Genomic DNA, 20,817 nt, shown 5'->3' with positions numbered 1-20,817 from the left:
CAGCCGAGACGAGAGCAGCTGTTGTGTCTTTACACCCGCTGCTGAAGTGTCCCTTGTTAGACCGAGCAGGTCGTCTTTCTCCAAACCACCTGGCACGGTGCAGGCCATGTGAAGCTCTTTCTCAGGAGGAAGATGGAGTAAATTACAGACCTCATTGTTTGGAGGACTGAAACCATTACTATCCCTCCATGAACAGGTAGTATTGTTCTCCCCTGCTTCTGTTTGCTAAGGCTTGATGCCCATGTGGGCAAACAGAGAGACATTCTATTAGAGACCCAGCACCGGCATGCTCTCAGAGTTCATTCTGCCCCCCCCAATCTCTGCTGGACCGGGAGGAGGCCAAGCCAAATGGCATCTAGCTGTAATTGTAGTTTGATCATCAAAGGATAAATGGCAGAAACCAGAAGAAGCAAAGGGAGAAAAGGGGAAATCTCAGACACAAAATTATTCCCTATGCATGCGGCAGCCCGACTGCAGGGTGGGGGTATAGAGATGAGGATGGTACTGCTTTGGGGTTGAGTACAGCTGACGTTTTCCCTTTGCGTCATTCTCCAGTGTAAGGCTTGCACGCGGTGTGATTGTTGGGGCAGAATTTTCTTTCCCTGGAAACTTAAAACTGATTCAGCTTAATAAATACTGTATTTCAATATGAGCTGAGCGTGTTGCTCTCCTAAGCTGTATCCTAAAATAACCTTGAGGAGTATGACACCTTGCGTCACATGAGATCCACATCCCTTTCCTTTCCCATCCCCTGCAATCTCAGGCCTTGGCCAAGTTCACCGTTTATATGAATGGCCTCCGAGTGATTCTGTAGCCACGTCTCGTTCTTGGGAAAAGTTTGGACACAATGTCAATTGCTGTTTTGGGATCTTCCCCGCTTTTTGACAATCTCCTAACTCCTCTCAACTTCGGAAAGACAAGAGTAGCACAAATGGCCATATTCTCCCTAAGTGGTTAACACAAATCTAACTGGAATGACAATTAACAGGCCTTAAAAACAACAAAAAGACATAGTTATTTAGCTCTACTGACTTTTAAAAAGTTTTATTGAAGTATAATGTAAGTATAGCACAGTACATAGATCTTTGGTGGAGAGATGGATGAACTTTTACATGCATGAACATGCATGAAACCATCACCCCGGCCAATATATCGAGTGGAGTTGGAACCGTTTTTTTGTATAGGGCCAGATAGTAAATATTTGAGGCTTTGCAGGCCATATGGTCTCTGTGGCAGCTACTCGACTCTGGCCATTGTGGTGCAAAAACAACTAAAAATAATACCTAAAGGAATAGATGTGGCCTTGTCCCAATAAAACTTTATTTATAAAATCAGACAGTGGCTGGATTTGGCCCACAGACTGTAGTTTGCTGGCCCCTGAGAGAATATTACCAACCTCCCAGAAGTCTCGCTTGTTTCCCTCCCTTCCCAGTCATCTGCCACCCCCCCCCCCCACTCCCAAATCTCACCACGGAATAGCTTTATCTATTGCCGTGGATTAGTTGTACCTGTTTTTTAGCTTCACTGAAGTGGGATTGTGCAGAATGGATTGTCTCATGTCTGGCCCCACTCAGCATTATGTCTGAGTTATATTCCTGTTATTGTATGTAGCAATAGTCTGCTCTTTTTTTTTTTAATTGCCATTAGTATTCAACTAGGAGTATGACACAATGCACACATCCTTTCTGTGTTATTGGATTTTTGGATTGTCTCCAATTTTCTGCTTTTATGAATAAGGTCCTAGTAACATTCTCAGCCTCATCTTTCGGAGGAATATGTGTGTCCGTTTCTGTTCTTCATATCCAAGAGTGGCCTTGGGGAGGCATGGGGTAGCGTGTGTTTAGCTTTGCATCGATTTTTTGAGAGAGGTTTGAATGCCGGATTTCAGGTGTCGTCACTGAAGTGCCTTGGCTGAGTGGTTGTAGGTATGTGGGTGATACAGAAGAGGAGAGCAGTAAAGTGAGCTAGGTGTGGTCAGAGGCCAGTTTGCCTTCACACAGCCACTTGGCTTTTGGCCCCAGTTCCTAGGAACTCCTCCCACTGTCTCCATTAACCTGGGAAGATTTTGCAGGCTGAATGCAGAGGTGGACCCATACACTGCAGGTGCCTCCCAGAGAATGTGGATGAGTGTTTAGGCATCCCTGTTGCCTCCCTGAAGACCTCTCTTCCGAGACTCCTCCACTCATCATTATTCCAGCCCGAAGAGCAGTGTTGTAATCAAGGTCAAGACCCACAGAAGAGATTTCCTTTGGTTTTCAGAAGGGCTACTTCAGAACCAATTAAGCCTTTGTTTTAAGAGTATTTTGGCCAAAGGTTGATGTTTTAACACCAAGTCAGATGTGATTTAGGAAAAAATAACTTCACACACAACGAAAACAAACTGTGTAGACCTTTCATGGTTGTTTTTCTTTTAAGATGTGAAGTGGTGTGTGTGTGTGTGTGTGTGTGTGTGTATGTGTGTGTTCGCGCGCGCACATGCATGCACACGCTTGTGTGTGTGCGCAAAGACAACCAGGAGAGGCTCCAGAAGAAATGGACCATTTTATTTGTTTACACAGCTGAGCGGTGGAGACTTTGCAGTGGGTGTTGCTTTGCCTCTTGTCCTCAGGCTTTTGCAAGTTCCCATCTGAGCTTTACCAAAGCATATCCTTTCTGCTTGGTCCTAGCACTCACCTGCCATGACTCGGGAAGGCCCCAAGGACCCTCCTCCGGGGCCGGCGTGCTTTCTGGAGTCAAGGAGGGAAGGGTAGAAACTGCAGAGTGTCCTGGCCCCATATTGGCCCCTTATTCCTGGATGTGAACTTGATGTTTAGTCTTGTCCATGTCTTAAAATCATTAAGATTCCAGATGTACTGTGGGTTGCAGTCTGTCTCCTTGCCCAGGCAGACCCTTGGCATCTGTGATAAAAATGGCCAGAGGTTAGTACCAGTGAATTTGGCCAGGATGTTTGCAATAACGCAATTCCTGTATCTTGATGGCAGTCTCTTGTGTTCTTTGCCTGTCCTCTTGTCACAGGTTCCATGGCCTTTCACTTCTTATGCGGATTTGCTTTCTGGGTTCAGGGGCAGATCTGGGCTAAGTGGGGGGACTCCCAGAAACAACTACAGTTCTTTTTTTTCTTTAATTTTTTTTTTTAAGATTTTATTTATTTGCAAGAGAGAGAATGAGAGACAGAGCATGAGAGGGAGGAGGGTCAGAGGGAGAAGCAGACTCCCTGCTGAGCAGGGAGCCCGATGCGGGACTCGATCCCGGGACTCCAGGATCATGACCTGAGCCGAAGGCAGTCGCCCAACCAACTGAGCCACCCAGGCGCCCCGAAACAACTACAGTTCTTAGTATAGTCGCTGCCTCAGTTTTCCCTCACTCCCCCTGCCACACCTGGCTGGGAAGATTTCATGTCCACTTTCCACAAAGAGTGAAGTGTGCGTGCGCGTGCGTGTGGCTAGGAGAATGGTAGAGACACCAATGGCATTTCACCAGGGTAGTTTGACAAAGCCTCTGGATAGCAGTTCGCTCATTCAGAAAGTTCATTCACTTGCTGCAGTGGTGAGTTGTAGCCTAATGGTCTAATTTAAGTCCATACCTAAGAATGTTCATTCATTCATTCGGAGATATTTATGGCGCATCTAGTGTGTGCCAGGCCCCTGCAGAATTCCTCAGTGAACAAAACGGACGAAAACCCCATGTTCCCATGGAGCTTAAATTCTAGTGATGTTTTATTTTTTTTATTTTTATTTTTTTTAAAGATTTTATTTATTTATGTGACAGAGAGAGAGAGACAGTGAGAGAGGGAACACAAGCAGGGGGAATGGAAGAGGGAGAAGCAGGCTTCCCACCGAGCAGGGAGCCCAATGTGGGGCTCAATCCCAGGACCCCAGGATCATGACCTGAGCCGAAGGCAGACGCTTAACGACTGAGCCACCCAGGCGCCCCTCTAGTGATGTTTTAAATGCTGATTTGTAAGCACCCCATTTCCCTTGGTCCGACTGACTAGGTTTTGGGTGCAGTCTGGGAGTTGCATTTTTAATCAGAGTTTGGATTTTCAGCCTACTTAAGTTTGAGAATTGCTGCCCTACAGTCTTTTGAAATCAATCAGTTGATCGTTTATTGGCTGCTCAGTGCCAACTAAAAATTGAGGGCTGGCCAAGTACTCAATTGGGATAACTTTTTGTCATTTTGAGTGAGAAACTAAAGTGCCTGGAGGTTCTGATGAGCTTTAGGCCTTTCTTTCTCCATGGTTCTGTGAAGAGAGCCAGATACTTTTGCAAGCCTTGAGAAGAGGTGCTTCTTTATTTATGAAAGAGTAGCTTGGATGATAATGTGCCTGGTCTTAGGGGTCAAAGGCAGTAACAACAGTTGATAATAATAGCAGCTTATACTTATTGAATTCTCCCGATGCCTTGGGTCTGGTGTTAAGTGCTGTGTATGAATTATTTATTGATTCTTCATAACAACACAGAAGGAAACCCAAAAGATGTAGTTACTCTTATTAGCATCATTATCTCCCGTTTTGTAAATGAGGAAGCGGAGACTCGGATACCAGAGGTATTTTGCCCAGGATCAAGGAATTAGGATTCAACCCTCGCCGTCAGACTGGAGAGAGATATTACGCGACACAGCTTTAAGCTAACTACTGTCTGAGGAAAATAATGCTTGGGGGTCCAGGGGTTTCCCCAGTCGGTGGCCGCCAGCTGACTATCTGGGCTGTATACTAAGGAATCAGAGCTGGGAACTGCTAAAAAATACGGAATCCTGGGTTTTACTCCTTGAAGATTCCCATTCATTAGGGCCAGCTCAGGGTTTCACAAACTTGAGCAAGCATCACCTGGAGGGCACCTGGGGGGTTGGTTAGAAGCGGACTGTGCCGTCCCCCCCTCCCCCACATTTTAGGTTCCGTAGGTCTGGGGTGGGTCCAGACGTTTGCAGATTTAATGGGTTTTCAGGGAATGTGGATGCCCCCTCTGGCGATAGCACACCGAGAACCCCTCGGCTAGGGCCGGGGCTCCCCGACCTTGGCTGTACATCACAGCCCCTGGGCGAGCAGTGTGAACGGTGCTTAGGCCCAGGCTCCGCCCCAGCCCGCCTGGATTGGGATCTTTAGGGAGTGGGGCCTGGGCATCCCTGTTGCCAAAAAAGCTTCCCACGTGATTTTATGTTTTATTTATTTATTTTTTAAAAATATTTTACTTAATTATTTGAGAGAGAGAGAGAGAGAGCAGGGGGAGGAACTGGGGCGGGGGGTGGGGAGAATCTTGAGCAGACCACCCTGAGCGTGGGACCTAACTTGGAGCTTGATCTCACAACGACCCTGAGATCATGACTTGAGCTGAAACCAAGAGTCTGACACTTAACGGACTGAGCCACCCAGGCGCCCCTAGGGTCTCTTTTTTAAAGGCAATGAAAATGAGGTGCAAAGAGGTGATTGGTTCGTCCGAGGTCCCACAACTTGGTGGAGACAGGGATGAGATGAGAATCTAGGAGCCCAGCTTGGCTGTGTGTCTATCATTCACGAAGTTACTGTCTCCTTTAAGCTCAGAGCAATTGTATTTATGTTGGCAGATAAAACAAAACAATCTTGTTTTAAGGCTTTTACTTATATCTTTTTTTAACTTTTAACTGTTCTAATTGTATCACTGTATTTGTAGGAGTTGAGATATTTGTATCTGTTCATTCTCCACCACGTTATGGCACTTGGGGCCCAGCCTGCATGGTTTGTATGCGGGCTGGTAAGGATGCAGAGAGAGTGAGTGTCTGGTAGTCCTTGACTAGAACAGCCCAAAAGGATGAACACAACTGTTCTATCAGCCATGTGTGGGCCTCTTAGGGCCATAGTAAGTAGTATAGACGTCTGATCTGTGGCAAGCAGCTGGTTGTATGTTCTTAGTAACTCTATTTTAGAGGTTGTACTTTTTAAAAAGTTCCTGAGAATCATGAGGCTGTTTAGTGAAGCACAGAAATTTTTTTTTTAATTTAAAGATTATTTATTTATTTATTTGAGAGGGAGAGAGACAAGGTTAGAGAGAGGGAGCATGATTGGAGGGAGCAGGGGGGAATGCCAGAGAGAGAAGCAGAGTCCTCGCTGAATGGGAAACCTGACGTGGGGCTCCATCCCAGGACTGTGACCTGAGCCAAAGTCAGACACTTAACCAGGTGCCCCGAAGCACAGAAATTTCCAAGTGGGTTGTGGCTCACATAGGCAGGCTTATCAGGCTTAGCACTTAATTTGTCTCTGGCATTTGGTTTGGTGGCATGATATCAAATCTTGATTGGACAGATAAGTGGTTGTGATTTTTTTTTTTTTTTTAACAGTTTACCTTGAAATCTCCTCACACTCTTCAGTTAGATAGGGCAGCAGCCCATTACCCCTGAAGGTTCCACCAAAACCCGTGAGTGGCTCGCAGGGTGCTTAAAATTTAATGAATAATACATTGAAATTAAAAAATATATATATAAACCTTAAAAGCAGATACATGTTCTGTATAGCTTTATGTCTATAATATGTTATAAAAAGAAACATTAGAATCAAACATTTGTGGACTCTTTGAAGTATCTTCATAAAATGCCGATTTTTAAGGGATGCATCTGGAACAATACTTGGTTATGCCAGATTCTGCACCGACTGAGGCCTGGACTGGGAGTGGGTGTGGTCTTTGCCGTAGGCTGGTAGCGGGGGTGGGTACGGAATGGCTATGTCTCTCCACCTCAGCACTGTTGACTACTTGGGCCGGAAATTTCTCGTCTCACAGGGGACTGCCCTGTGCGTTGTAGGATGTGTGTTTAACATCATCCCTGGCCTCTAATGTCTTCACGCCACTAGCACCTGTCAAAAATGTCTGTAGACCTTGCCAGATGTCCCCTGGGGGTCCAGATCCCCCCCACCCCCGTTGAGAACCAGAGGTTTAGAACAACAGTTGGAAGCAGGCGCCCTGTCACTGAGGCTGGCGTGGTAGTTCCCCTGCGTTTGAAAGGGACCAGGTACAAGAGGAAGTGGGTGGGGTCAGCTCCTGCCGTTGGCATCCCGAAACCTGGGTTTGGGTCCCGGTTGTGCCAGGCTTAGTTTCCTAATCTGTAAAATGGGGATCATGGTCGTACCTGTTTGCAGAAGGTAGTTGGGAGATGGAATGAGATATAAAGCGTGTGAGCAGGTCAGTGGCACACAGAAGGGCACTTGACAAACACAAGCTGCTGTTTTTACCGCTGAGAACTGTGTGAGGTCCTGGTTTGCAGATTTAGAATACGCCTTCGCCCAGCGCGCATTGTGTATTTTTTACTTCCTGTCAGAAACATCACACATGATAAATTTGATAACCTGGACTATCTTGCTGGGTAACAAAGATTTATGACTTCTGTTGTTTGCTGTTTGCGTTTCTCTTATGTCGCTTAAAAATTCTGCTTGGTCCTTGTAACATTTGACTAGAAGGTAAGCCCTTCTGAGATTGTGTCTTTCTCATCTGCACATCCCTAGAGCACCTTGCAGAAACACCTAGGAGACTGCAGGGTACGTACAGCCAGGGGTGTGAGTGTGTTTAAATAATGCATCCTGAGGGCAGAAAGGGAGTAGAGGACATTTGTGGGTTGGTGCCTGTGTATTAGAAGCAGCTGTTTGCATTTTCCTCTTAATAGCCCCTTTATAACATGATGGGTGATTATATATAAATATAATAATAAACAATATATATCCTATATATACATAGGATATATATAAATATTACCTTTTGTACTCAATGAAGTAATTTGAGATAGATCTTCAACCCCTTTGCTAACTTGACCTTTTTTCCCTGGTATCTTACAACCTGATCTCAGCTCTCCTTCATTGCATCAGTTTGCACCCTATGTTAATGACCGTGGCATCACTCAAATAATGGTTAACCATGGTTGGACTGTTCTATATATATATATTTTAAAGATTTTTATTTATTTATTCATTTGAGACAGAGATATAGTGAGAGAGAGAGAACATGAGCAGGGAGAGAGGCAGAGGGAGTGGGAGAGGGAGAAGCAGGCTCCCTTCTGAGCCAGGAGCCCGATGGGGGGCTCGATCCCAGGACCCTGGGATCATGACCTGAGCCGAAGGCAGACACTTAACCAACCATCTGAGCCACCCAGGCGCCCCTATTCTATATTTTTTAACATATATATGTAATATAATAATAATATATAACATGACATACTAGATAACAAACTATATGAAAATGTAATAGAAATATATAGTATATAATAAGTATATTTATGTGATTGTCTTCTAATTTTCAAAATGCTTGGAGGTTAGTTGGTTTTTGAAAGCAATGTTAGCTTTTTTTTTAAAGGACAAGTAGTGTCATCCATTGGATCATACCGTATTCTCAGTGTTCTGAGAATCATACCTATTCTCTGAGTATTCTCAGACCATGTCAACTGTCATTAATTCCTGCAGGCAACTTCAAAAAACTTAAACAAGTGTTTTCTTACTTGTGGATGGATGAACCTACACAAGCAAATTCATTCCTTTTTGTTCCCAAACCTTGTGCCTCCTGGAATTTTGAGGATGAGATGAGGCACCAAAATAAGTAGCTTCGGTGGAAATCAGAAATTGTCCATGACTTGAAAATGTGTGTGTGTGTGTGTGTGTGTTGGTGGCCCAGCCTAGGGGGACTGGGGGATTCTTTTCACCAGGGCTTTGGTGAGGCTGCCCCATAGGGAAGAGAGTATTGTGTCAATAGTTTCTGAGTTGATTCGGGAAGCATTGTTGATGATTGAAATTGAAGAATTGTGAAGACAATTCATCTTGAGGAACAGAGAACATCGGGTGTGAGCCGGGCTGCTGGGGAGCAGACATTGACATACGGGCCGTCATCAAACTAATTGTTGTTTGAATTACCTGTTATGATCCGATGACAAATCTGCCTTGCTCCTGCCACTGGAGCAGAAAATGTAGCTTGAATTGGCGTGATGTTAGCAAGTGTAAACTGTACTTCAACAAGATGGATAAACCCAATTATGGGGCAGACCTGTAGAGAGAAAATCCATTTAAATCTCGTAATGTTAAGCAGAGCTGTGTTTAATTCATTTGGACCAATTTGGGAATGATGTATGAGTGTTGGTGAACATTAGTCAAAGCGGGGACCACCTGGGGGAAAGGGATGCGCCTGGGCTGCCGGCCGCCCCGGGGAGGCAGCTGGGGTGTCGGCTCCGGAGGCTGCCCTAATGGCAGGGGAAAGCAGAAATGACAAAACGATGTACTAAGTGCTGCTAGGAGAGCAGCGCAGTGTAAATGAACCAACAAGGAAAACATATGAAGCAGAAATGAAGGGGGTGTTTTCCCTAAATGCTGTTGACAGTCCAAAACATGAAGGAAATTTGAGGTTCTTCTTCTGTGTTTCCATCCCAGATAGCCTTCTGGGTTTTTCCAAGCCTTGTGACAGGAGGCCTAGGAAATGCTTTTTATTTTTGCTTAATGAGGATTGAAAAAGAGAGAGAGAGAGAGGAAAGGGGCAGCTACATTTAAACTGATAATCTTGGGGCATTTGATTCTCTATTGGAAAGCAGTTAAGAGGGGATGATTACTCTGAAATATATAGTATATAATATTATGCCTATTTGGAAGAGAGTTTGGAAGTTTTGTCTATTTAATTTTTTTTTTTTTAATAGCTAGATAGTGGTGACCCAGCTTTGCATGTAGTAGGTGGTTAATATATACTGAATAAATGAATGAAAACATTGAACTTTGGAGAAGTAACTTTCAGGGCTAAATGCTGGTATTTCCCACACCTCAGACTCATTAGGATATGTAAGGACCTTAGGATCCAGTTTCATCGGATCAGTTCCTGGGAGTTTGCATTCCCAGGAATTTTACAATTTTATGTGAAAAGTTACAATTTTACTTTCTATTACGGCTTCTCTATTCTTAGTTTTGCCAAGGGTGTTTTTAGAAGACTCTAGCTTTCTTTTATTTTGGAAGGAGCTGATAAAACCCCCTAACAGGTTGTTTGGTTTTTTCCTTTTGGCTTGGTCATTTTCTTTTCTTTTTTCTTTTGTGGAATGGACTGGACTTGGAGACTTGGCTTGTTGAAAGGAGAATTTAAAGACTGGAGTGCACAAGGAACTTGGCAGTGGACCGCCAAGAAATTCATGGTTACGCACTTTTGCCCCCAGTGCCCATAAATCTAACCATTGGGAATGCTGGGTGTGAATGAAGGTTATAGCCCTGAGTTTTTCCCTGTAATTGGGGTACAGTTCATTGTATGGGCTTGTGGTGTACATTTAGTGTCTACTTCAGGCTAATTCTTTTCTCCTAGAGGCAGATTTGTTAGGATTTTCCTTTCTGGCTCTATCCAGCTTTCAACTCAGTTGAAAAACCAATAAAGGGATGATAATAAGAAAAATTAAGACTTTCCTGTAATGGTTCAACACTGAATTCTGAGAATCTGAATATTCCAACCTAGTTTACGGGTAGGATCTAGGTAAAAAACATTTTGGGATAATTTAATCTACCCTTGCCAGAAAAACCACTAGCGCATTTAGCCCTCAGTTTGACCTGCTTGATGGTCGACTTCCAGTTCAGAACAAGGAAGTAATGTGATTAAACTGGAACCTAGAGGAAACACTGAGATGTGCTTCTGAACCTGACGATCTTTGCTCTGAAAGAAGGAGCATCTCTTGTGGCCCACGGGTTTTATGGGGGCTCTGTCTGGTTTGGCTCGAAAGCAGTTGTCAGATTTATACTCCTGAGCTTGGGGTATAGACAATGTGAATTGAGCAGGCAGTGAATATGGGGATTTCTGGAGAACAGACTCTAAAGGAAAAGAAAGCATTCACCTTGTGGGTAGAATGACCTGTATGTGTTAGGGATAAATCTTTTCAGAGCCCTGGAGAGTTGCTTTCTTGATTAACTTGTTACCTTCTGGTATTATAGCAGAGCTGAAATCTTGCAAAGAATGTATGCAAAGAGGAATTTTTGTCCTTTTGAATTAGATCCTAAGAGGTAATAAACATATAGCAAAAGACCTAAATGAAATAGTGAGATAGTATCAACTCTTTAGCTTAAAACAAATTATTTTCTGTAGAGTTAAAAAAAAAAATTAGCTTCCCTCTGGTATCAAGTTCTAGATAAGGGCTTTATTGATGTATGGAATCTATAAGACTCAATTCAGAAGTGTTTCAGGACTCACAAAGCTCTGAACTTAATTCTTATCCTTAAAATCAAAACCAAACCTCCCCTCTTCCCTCCTTCTGGTCTTCAGTTGCTTAGTTTTTATTCCATAATCCAGTGGCTTTTATTTCTTAATCATTGCTGAAGAAGCCAAGAGTTTCCCTGTTAATTCTAAAAAACTCATTGACCTACGGTATATAGACATTTTTCTTGAAAGAGAATCCAGAGGAAGGTTTGGAAATGCTTCTCAGCTAAAGGACATGTTTACCAAACTCCCAGTGTGCTTTATGCACCCTATTTTGTGTTTTTTAAAAAACTTGTCACTGTTGTCACATTTTCATAATGGTGAGTGAAAGCAGATGACAAACGTCTCCCCACAGAAGGAAGACCTGCTTTGTGAAGCCATTTGTTTCTGAAGAGTTGGCACTCAGGGCTTGAATTCTCTAGTGAGGAAAAGACTTCAGTAATGTGGTAGACCTCTTTCCTTTCGAGAGGATTCTCCCCCTCACTACCCTCCCCCCGCCCCCAAAAAAGCAAAAAACAAAAAAACTGTGTTTTGCTTAGGTAGCTTTTCAGTTGGTTTACATTTGCCCCTTTATCTCCCATCAGAAAATAAATGTTAATATACTTGTCATTCCTCCACAAACGTGCTACTGCTTGACCTGATTTTGTAATTTTAGGATAGTTTAGGAAAAAGCACCAAGAGAGTTGTTTTTGCAGATTGGGTTGGGTGTCCCTACCATCCCCGACTGTTATTTAATAGGAATAAGTGGAGATTTGTTTGGGGTTTCCGTCTTCCACCCTTCTTGGGGTTTTGGCCCAGATGATCCTCTGCAGGCCCCTGGTTTGCACTGTCAAGGAAGGAGCCCCACCGTGACTTACATGTGGCCAGGAACCGGTGATCTGACGTGGAGAAAGTATACACACAAACCCACACGCCACATGCAAAGCAGATATGGTTTTGATTTTGGCCTCCGTGGTTCTGTTATCATTTCTTTTTCCGTGTGAGTGGATTTTTATCTTTGGGTCTGACTTCTGCTTTGGTTCATGGTTTGTGGTTTGCATTTGCCATCATAGCTCATGAGTTTGGCTGCTTGGGAAGCCAAGTGGCCAGGGCTCCGGGCCCATGGGAAGTGTGAGGAGAAGGAGCCCGGGGACGGCATTCCCAAGGAGCACGGAGGTTGTAGATCTCTTGTGGTTGGATCCCTGGCGAGTCACTGCAGAACCATTGTCATTGTTCTTGTCCTGGATCCTCAGCTGTCACATGCTCCCCCACCTGGGGTTTCTTCTCTCTCTTTCTGTGTTACTTACATAATGCCTCTAAGGACTATTTTGGAAACATCTAGACCAACTTGTGATTGATCTTCCTGTTCTGTGTATTTCCCCTGATTCCCTTGCTCTCCTCTCATCTCCTTTGGCAGGAAATATTTTTTTGCTCATTAACTACTTTCCAGGTCAGAATTTCCCCATAAAGTACAAACTTTTCTTTATTCCAGTATTTGATTTCCATCACTTTCTTCTTCTTCTTCTTTTTTTACGTAAAGCCCAAAAGTTTAAATTGGGCAAATTACTTAATTGCTGTGTGCCTCCGTTTCCTCATCTGTGAAAAATGGGCTTTAATAATAGGACTTGCCTGCTGGGTGGGTTATTGTGAGGTTACGGGAGAGGGGGTTAGCCCGGTGCCTGGTGTGGGAGGATGGTTTCGTGGTGTTATTCCTCTGACCAACAGGATGTCCTGGGAACCCACGCAGATGGGGACAGTTGGTCACCTCAACAACACCCTTACTCCACTCCTGCCAAGGTGACAAGTGGCCTGTCTTTTCTTGTTTTTCTTTCCTACCCCCCTCTGCCCTCCCCCCCCGAAATAATCTGGTTTCTCCTGTGAGGGAGTGGGCTGAGAATCTGGAGGCCAGGGTACCTTTTGAGGCATGTTGGGGGAAAGAGTTTGTTGTGACATAATTTATTTCCCTGGGGAGGCCAGACAAAGATCTGTGGGGGAGACTGGACTCTGATGCTTCTGATGGGCATGAAATTAGTGACCGCAAGACAGGACTTTGTGGCCTTTTAATTGTAGTGTCTACTCTCTCCTTTAGTCGCATTGCTATTGCTTAGAACTTCATTAAAAAAAATAGATTTAAAAGGCGTCCTCTTGGGGCGCCTGGGTGGCTCAGTCGTTAAGCGTCTGCCTTCGGCCCAGGTCATGATCCCAGGGTCCTGGGATCGAGCCCCGCGTTGGGCTCCCTGCTCTGTGGGAGGCCTGCTTCTCCCTCTCCCGCTCCCCCCGCTTGTGTTCCCTCTCTCTCTGTCAAATAAATAAAATCTTAAAAAAAAATAAAATAAAATAAAAGGCGTCCTCTTTGGTGTTTGAAAGGCAGAGGGCCGGCTCCTGGCTTGCAGACCTAATAACACTTCTTTCTCGATGAGGGAGTTTCTTCGGGCTGCTGTGGCTGTTGTTTGTCTGCATGGGTAATAAGCGTGGAACAGCCCCTCCTCCTCCAACTTGCCTCAAAGACGATCAGTGGGTTCCTGGGGCCGAGAGACCTTGGGAACCTGTGATTGGAAGCTCAGTGCCGGAGGAAAGCAGCACTCGTGGAAGAAAGGGCCATGTCTTTTTTTAAAGATTTTATTTATTTATTTGGCAGAGAGAGGGAGCACAAGCAGGGGGAATGGGAGAGGGAGCAGCAGGCTTCCTGCCGAGCAGGGAGCCCGATGTGGGGCTCGATCCCAGGACCCTGGGATCATGACCTGAGCCGCCCAAGCGCCCTGGAAGGGCCATGTCTGCAGGGGTGTCTATGTCCACCGCTCCGGTCAGCTCACTGGGCCTTCCCGGGGGCGAGGGGGTGTCGCTCCCGGGCAAGAGATCAGCTCAGGCCGGTTCGCACTTAAACTTGGAGCTTGTGTTCAGCGATGTGTTCTCGGTGGTGCAGAAATGGCACTGATTTTCCCAATTGACTTGACGGCAACCATAGTATCTTTAACACCTCCTGGTTCCAGAAGGGACAGCCGGGACCTCTGTCATTTGCAGGAGGCTGAATGAAAACACAGTGCTTGGAGCTGGTCCCTGTTTATTGCCAGCTTTCTTGCGCTTTTCTGAGGGCGGTGTGCGAAGAGATGGAATATGATGTATGAGGAGTCGGAAAACAGTCTTCATCAATGGACTTTTTTTACCCTCACTCCCCTGTTTGGCTTTGGGAGGGGTGAAACAATGGGCTGCCCTGATTACAACCCACCAGTCCTCCCTGCCTTTAAAAAAAAGGACTTGTATTTTAGCCTTCTTTGTTAATCAGAAAGCTTTGGTATTTTTGCTGGCATGGGCCAGACCTTGGTAGCTGTTCAGTGGCCTTAGGCTGTGGCAGGCGTTTACATTTTCGCTCCCCTTCGCGGCATTCGTGGGCATCCTGGCTGATGATGTGGCTTTTGGCAAGAGCAGTGCTGTACCTTTTTAATTGGTTAGTTCCTCCAAGTGATGATTTATTCCACACCTATTAGAAATATCTTAATTTACTTTATCTAACAGTTTCCTCCCCCTTTTAGTCCTCCCCCCCACCCCCACCAACAAAACTATTTCCCCCAGGTAGCACTTGGCGAGACGAGACCTTTTTCTCTGGGGAGGACCTTGTCTTGGGTATGGCGGTGGGGAAGAATTAATTAAGGTTGAGGATGAAGCTTAATAATGACAGTTAGGGGCCCAGGAGCTCGGAACACTGCTAGGTCCGTCACTAAATTACCTGCTTGTAGACAGTGTACTCTCTGGGTCTCAGTTTGCCCATCTGTGAAATGCCTCCACAGGATGTACAAAGTGGGGAGACCCATTAGCAGCCACAAAAGTGGCTGCATGGCTTTAACTTAATTTGGAGTTAAAAGTTTTTGCGGGCACAAGGAGGCCTTTTGGGATGATGGATTGGAGCCCTGGCACTGATGTTAGATGTACCTGGGCTGTCAAGTCACACCTTTTTATCGCGTGTGGGACTTTGGCCACTTACTTAACCTCCCTGAGGCTCAGTTTTATCTGTAAAATGGGCATACAACCAGTCTCGGAGGATTAATTGGGATAACCTACAGGACCCCTCCAGCACAGTGGCGAGTGCGGAGTAGAGAGCGGCAGTGGTTCATTGTGTAGAAAGGGAGTGACATCCGTAATCCTAGCAAGTTGAAACTGTTGCTGGGTGTCCGTTTTGCTATTAGTGAAGGCAAGGGGACAGACGTTGTGGTTTTTGGTTTTATCTTCTCTGGTTAAATTTCTTCTTCTCAGAAGCAGTAAAAGATGAATCCTATTCTACTTGTCTGGTAGATAGCGTAGTAAGACTGAAATGAGCTTCAGCATCCTTTCGTGGAAGGAAACACATTCGTTGCCACTCAGATTTTTAACTCATATTTTTAGCCATCCCCTCCCCCCAGCACATATATAAACACATACATTGATTTCTTTTTTTCTGGTATTACTACAAGGATCAGTTTCTTCTGGCCTCATTCCAGAAACAACATGCCTGTCTTTTTTCATTGTTGAGGAAAAACAGTCTGAAGGCACCATAATTCCTTAAATTGGATTTCAATTCTTGATCCCCTTATGTTCGGTAAACAGAGTGATCTATGAAACATCATTGTTGAGGAGCAAGAGGCTGGCAGCCTTGTATTTTTTTTCCCCCATGAGGGAAAGCACGGTGTTGGAGCCTCCCGGGGTGAGGCGGGGGGGTGAGGTTCCCTGGAGGTGAATGCCCACCTTCATTTGGGATGAAGACATGAATCCCTTTCCAAAAAATGCTAGTGAAAGCTGGGAGGGCTGCCTGTAAGTGAGCAGCGTTTAGGTTGGGAAGAAGCCCGTAGTGTGTGTGTGTGTGTGTGTGTGTGTGTGTGTGTGTGTGCGCGCGCGCGCACGCGGGGTTGTGTAGTGCTTATTCACTCTGTTAGTGTCACAAGCAGCTGCCGCTTGAAAGCCTTGGGTTTCCTATATTCAAATCAAAGGCACCCAGAAGCAGAGATAAAGGGGACGGTGTGATCTTCAAAGATGAGGGAATAAAAAAAGTAGTGGGGAATATTTTCTCGGCGATTCTGCTCCCCACCTTTTTAAAAGAAGTATTAAGAGTGTCAGTGCTTTCTCTCGCTTGGTGGTTAGGCTCTGGTCAAGCCATGTAGCTTTGGGGCACAAGACTGATAACTTGCAGAAAGCAAAATGAAAACATCTTGGGCTGCTCCTGAGCTTGCTCGGGGAGTGAGTCAGTCAGTGTTTCTCGGGTTCTCTCTTCCTCTCTCTCGCCTTTCTTCCTTTCTTTGAGCTAGTTTCGCTCTGAGAGTACAGACTTGGCACCCACTCACCCAAGAACTGATTAGTTCCTAAAAGAAGCAGTAAGTTGATTGCTTACAGAGATGATGTAAGCTTTGCTCTGGGGTACATCAACTTGGATTTCTCATGCTTTATCTTATAAAGCCTAAATTAACAGCTGGTTTGGTTTGAGTTCTCCGGGATCTGACTAAGGGATTAGAGTCCATTCTCAAGTGAGTCAATCTAGTTTAATTTATTTCAGGTCTATCAAAAAAGATCAATCAAAGCTCTTTTGAAAGTAAAGCTATAATCGGCCTGCACACTTAGAAGTCACTGTTGTTGCACTTGGTGTTTCTCTCTGGTGGAGAAGTTCTCGGGCTGTGGTTAAGAGGATGTATTAGAGCATTTTCTTTGTACCTCCCTTTCTTGAGGCCTCCACTCCTCCTTGGGCAGATTTTGAGAAGCTGTCATGGTTGAGAACTCCGCCCAGGTGGGTGCCGCACTGACCCACTGCTTTTCTCTGGTGATGCTAGATCCCTGGTTTGGAAATTTCTAGTGTGGCGTAATTTAATACCTGGACCTCAGCATTTCAGGTCCAGCCCATTTCACATCCCTGGTTTTGCTCTTGGGCTTTTTCTTGCAGAGATTGGTGGGTGAAGACCCACACCGAATTCTTTTTTCCAAAATGTCTACAAGCAAGGAATTCTTCACATAGTTTGCAAAGCCAAGGTAACGCGTTACCAGCTATAGCTGATGTAGGGTTTTGTGAGCCCCGGAGGCTACAGCCTGAGTTGTCCATTTCTTTTGGGTTTCTCCTTTAAAAATACTTAATTGAGCATCTACTCATAGCTAAGAACTCTGCTGGATGTACATGATCTATCAAGAGAAATATCAAGAATAAGGAAGTGGTTAAGAGCTTGATTCTAGAGTCGGACAGACCCACCTTTGAATCCTAGCTTTACTACTTGGTGACTGTATGAGCTTGAGCAGGTGCTTCCCTAATCCTCTGTTTGCTTGTTGGTAAAATAGGCAGAATAGAAATAGCTCCTCCAAAGGATTGTTACAATAATGACATGAATGATACTATATCTTTTCCTTTTTTTAAATTTTTTTATTTTTTATGAAAAACCACTTTAGGGGAGATACCAGGAAGCCGAAGCGATTTCCCCCCAAATGCATCACACAGCATTAAATATTTATATGGGGTCTGTAATGTGTCCACTGCTCTGGGGATGCTTAGGTACGATGACATAGTCCCTACCCTGTAGGAATGTACAGTCTGTGGGGAAGAGAAAATACTTAGCAGACAAGGGTGTCCAGAACTATGAATCCCTCTGTCTTATGTGCCACTCAGCTTGGTCAAAGGGCTGCTTTTTTTGTCTTTCTTCCATTTGACTGAATCAAAACATAGTGGGTCACTCTTCATCTGCCTTCCATTAATGGTTCCTGTAGGCTGCTCACCCTCTGCTACTCTCCACCTCCTCCAGGTCCACCAGGTTTGAACCTTAGCATTATTACTGGTGCAAATGTGAGTCTAGCCTCCGTTCTTCCAGCTCTGAAACCGGGCTGGCATTATTCCATGGCGTGTGTGTCAAGGATGAGGAATACCTCATTTTGAAGGTATTCTTCTGGATCTGTTATGTGTGGGGACTCATGCTTTGTTTATTTAGCATCACTGCTCCAGAAAGAACCTTGATATTAGTAGCAAAAGAAAAAAAAGATTAGAGGTTGTTTCTTGGGCTCTTGCTATGTGCCAGTTTCTAGAACATTCTATAGATTTGTAAACCTATTGCCCACAGCAACTTTCTATATCATCCCCATTATACAGCTGAGGAGACTGAAGAATGTTAGGGAACTTGCCCAAGGGTACATGGCTGTGGCCGTCCCAGGGTTTGAATCTGGGCTTTGCCTGATGCTAGGGCCCTGTCCTGCTCTACACTTACTGTATTGACGTGGAACAAGGAGCCTGCTGTTGGGAATCTAGTTGGGTATCTCTGTGAAAATTCTAACATGGCTGTGGAGGGCAAATCAGAATCCTTTTGCAGGCGAGTGGTTGGGTGTGGGTACCTGTGTCTCCCTCTAAAAGGAGAGCCTCTTTTTCCTTCCATGGTCCAGGTCCAGCGGATACCTGGATCTAGGCCTCTCTGGAATTTCTGCCTGGTGTGAGTGGCTGAGGCCTTGCTCGTGAACCCGCGGGACACCGGGGAAGAGTCAGCAACCTCACATGTGGCTCTCCTTCGCAACCTCTCCTTCCTGTCTCTGCCTCTGGGGTTAACCAGTAAAAAAAAAATAGCCACAGCACTTTTAGAAAGTCACATGCTGGGTTTCTATATGTCTTCGAAACTGTCTTAATTCATTTTCCCCTTTACTCTTACTGGAGTAGAGAGAGGAAAAAAAATGGATAGTCAATGCTAATAATTGTGGCATGTAATGTAATTGGAAGTGTTTCATTGCCATGCTCATGAGAGTTTCCGGCTTCATCTTCGGGCTTGGATGTAGCACTAGACTTGCCTTGAGTGTCTTGTGCAAGCCTTTGATGCAGGTAGACCATATTATAAAGAGGCGCGTTGCTATGGTGAGGATGGCAGTCCTTGCTTGCTGTGGGTAACCTTTTCTACCTTCTCGGACACTGTTTTAAAACACAGCAGTGTGATAGCATGTCGTTTAATTTGAACCGAGGTGGGGTGGATGAATCGGGAGATTGTGGTCTAAAATATTTTTTGGAGATGTTGGTTTGGGGTTTTCTGCTCACCTGGTGCTGTGGAATATTTTGCAGATTGGGCTTTCTCGTTATTTATTTAGGAATATGTTTTCTAATGGCTGGGGTGGGGGATGGTGGTGGGCAGAAGGCTGGGCTTTCTTCTCTTCCCCCTCCTTCCTTCCCCGAGCATTTCTGCGAATTTGTTGGCTTTGATGCCCAGCAGCTCATACGGTGAAATAGAAGGTTCAGGTTGGCATGATGCAGAAATGATTATTCCTGGTAGTGTGTTCCTATTACTGTTAATAATATAAAGACAATTGCCTGCCTCTCAAGACTCCTGCACATGGCTAACAGAGAGTTATTTCTCCACGGAATCAGACACATCGTGATGGGGGACCCCGGAGTGTTTTATTAGTGGTTGTCCTGCAGATCCCCAGGGTAACTCAGATGAGACATGGATTTATTTATTTTTTTCCTCTTGCTTGAAGGGTAACTTTTAATTACATCCATCAAATGTCAGTGCAGTTCAGGTTTGCAAAATTCATTTCTCCCACCTTTCCCCCACCATACATCCCCATCCGTTAAATTTTTGGGCAGATATACAATCTCAGGATCCAAAGGGATGTTAAAAATGAACTCCTCAGCTTCCTATACTTCTTTATGTCTCCAAGTCTCTTTCTCACCTTTAAAATGGGAATAATATTCCATACTCATCTCAGTGGGTAGTTTTGAGCACCAAAAGGGACCTAGTTTGATGGAAGCCCTCTGGGGAAAACAGTGTTACTAGACGGGTTTTAATTTGAGACTGTTCACTGTCTTTTGGTCCAACGTCTGAACCCTCTGTTTTTATAGCTCAAAGCTGCCTTAACCTTCTTATAACTCTCCCATCAAGGTGAGCTCTGTGGCCTTCCTCAGGTTCTGGATTCCTTCTTGCCAGGGTAGAGATTGTATGTCCAATTGGGGATCCCAGAGCTGTGGCCACCTGGCTAATCTCAGCACCCAATGGGAACTCAGTTTCCCTCTCTGGGAAGTGGGGATGCTACAGAGATCTTGGTAGTGGTTTACCCATCCCTGCCTTCAGTATGAGGATGTAACTCAGGCTCCTAGGTGGTTCAGAAAGCAGGGCACTCCTCCCCCGGGGTAAGAAGAACCACAAGGTGTGTCTCTCCCATTGCCAAGGGCGCTCAGGCTGAGCTACCACTGTAGGGACTGTGATCTCTCTTTGGGGTGGTCCCTGGCACCCAGCCAGGGCTGCGCTGCATCTGGAGCAGAGACGGGGTGGGTTGCCTTGGTGGCGAAGGCCTCTTGTCAGGCTAGTCAGCCATAGCGAACTTCCCCTTCTTTGTGCTGGTTAGAAGGAGAAGGGCTTGCTGTGGTCACCTGGCCTCCAGCTCTCTGCCTCCTGGCCCCACGCTTGGGAGCCTATGGATTCTGCCTCTGGTTCCCGAGGACACCTCACCATGAAAGTGGAGTAAGCCACCCGACAGAGGTGGTTGGCAGGGCCATGGAGGCTGGCACTGTGCCGAAAGCAGAGCCGTGTGTATACCTCAGGATGGGCTGGCCTATGTATTTATTTAGAAGTATTTCTAGAGGGTAACCTCACTGGCTAAGAAGCGTGTCTGAACAAGAGCCCTGTTGTTCATTTGGGCCCTGTTGCTCCGGTAGGATGCAGACTCAGGCGGCCTGTTGGTCAGGCCTTGGACTCAGGGTGCAGCGAGGCCCGGGGGG

General features: G+C 45.4%; 1 protein-coding gene and 1 long non-coding RNA gene across 36 annotated transcripts in view; both read left to right on the top strand.

The window, feature by feature from the left end:
• TCF7L2 (transcription factor 7 like 2) overlaps nucleotides 1–20,817 on the top strand; it is a 190,580-nt gene that overhangs the window by 15,073 nt on the left and 154,690 nt on the right. The gene's annotated exons all lie outside the window — the stretch shown is intronic.
• Nucleotides 7–14,366, top strand: LOC145722143 (uncharacterized). Its single transcript, XR_014146196.1, has 2 exons — nucleotides 7–13,269; nucleotides 13,477–14,366. It is a non-coding gene; the product is annotated as an uncharacterized LOC145722143 (long non-coding RNA).

The sequence above is a fragment of the Leptonychotes weddellii genome, chromosome 6 (genome assembly GCF_054177405.1).
Source record: "Leptonychotes weddellii isolate Sample4059 chromosome 6, ASM5417740v2, whole genome shotgun sequence".
Taxonomy (NCBI): domain Eukaryota; kingdom Metazoa; phylum Chordata; class Mammalia; order Carnivora; family Phocidae; genus Leptonychotes; species Leptonychotes weddellii.
This window is presented reverse-complemented; position numbering and strand designations above follow the sequence as displayed.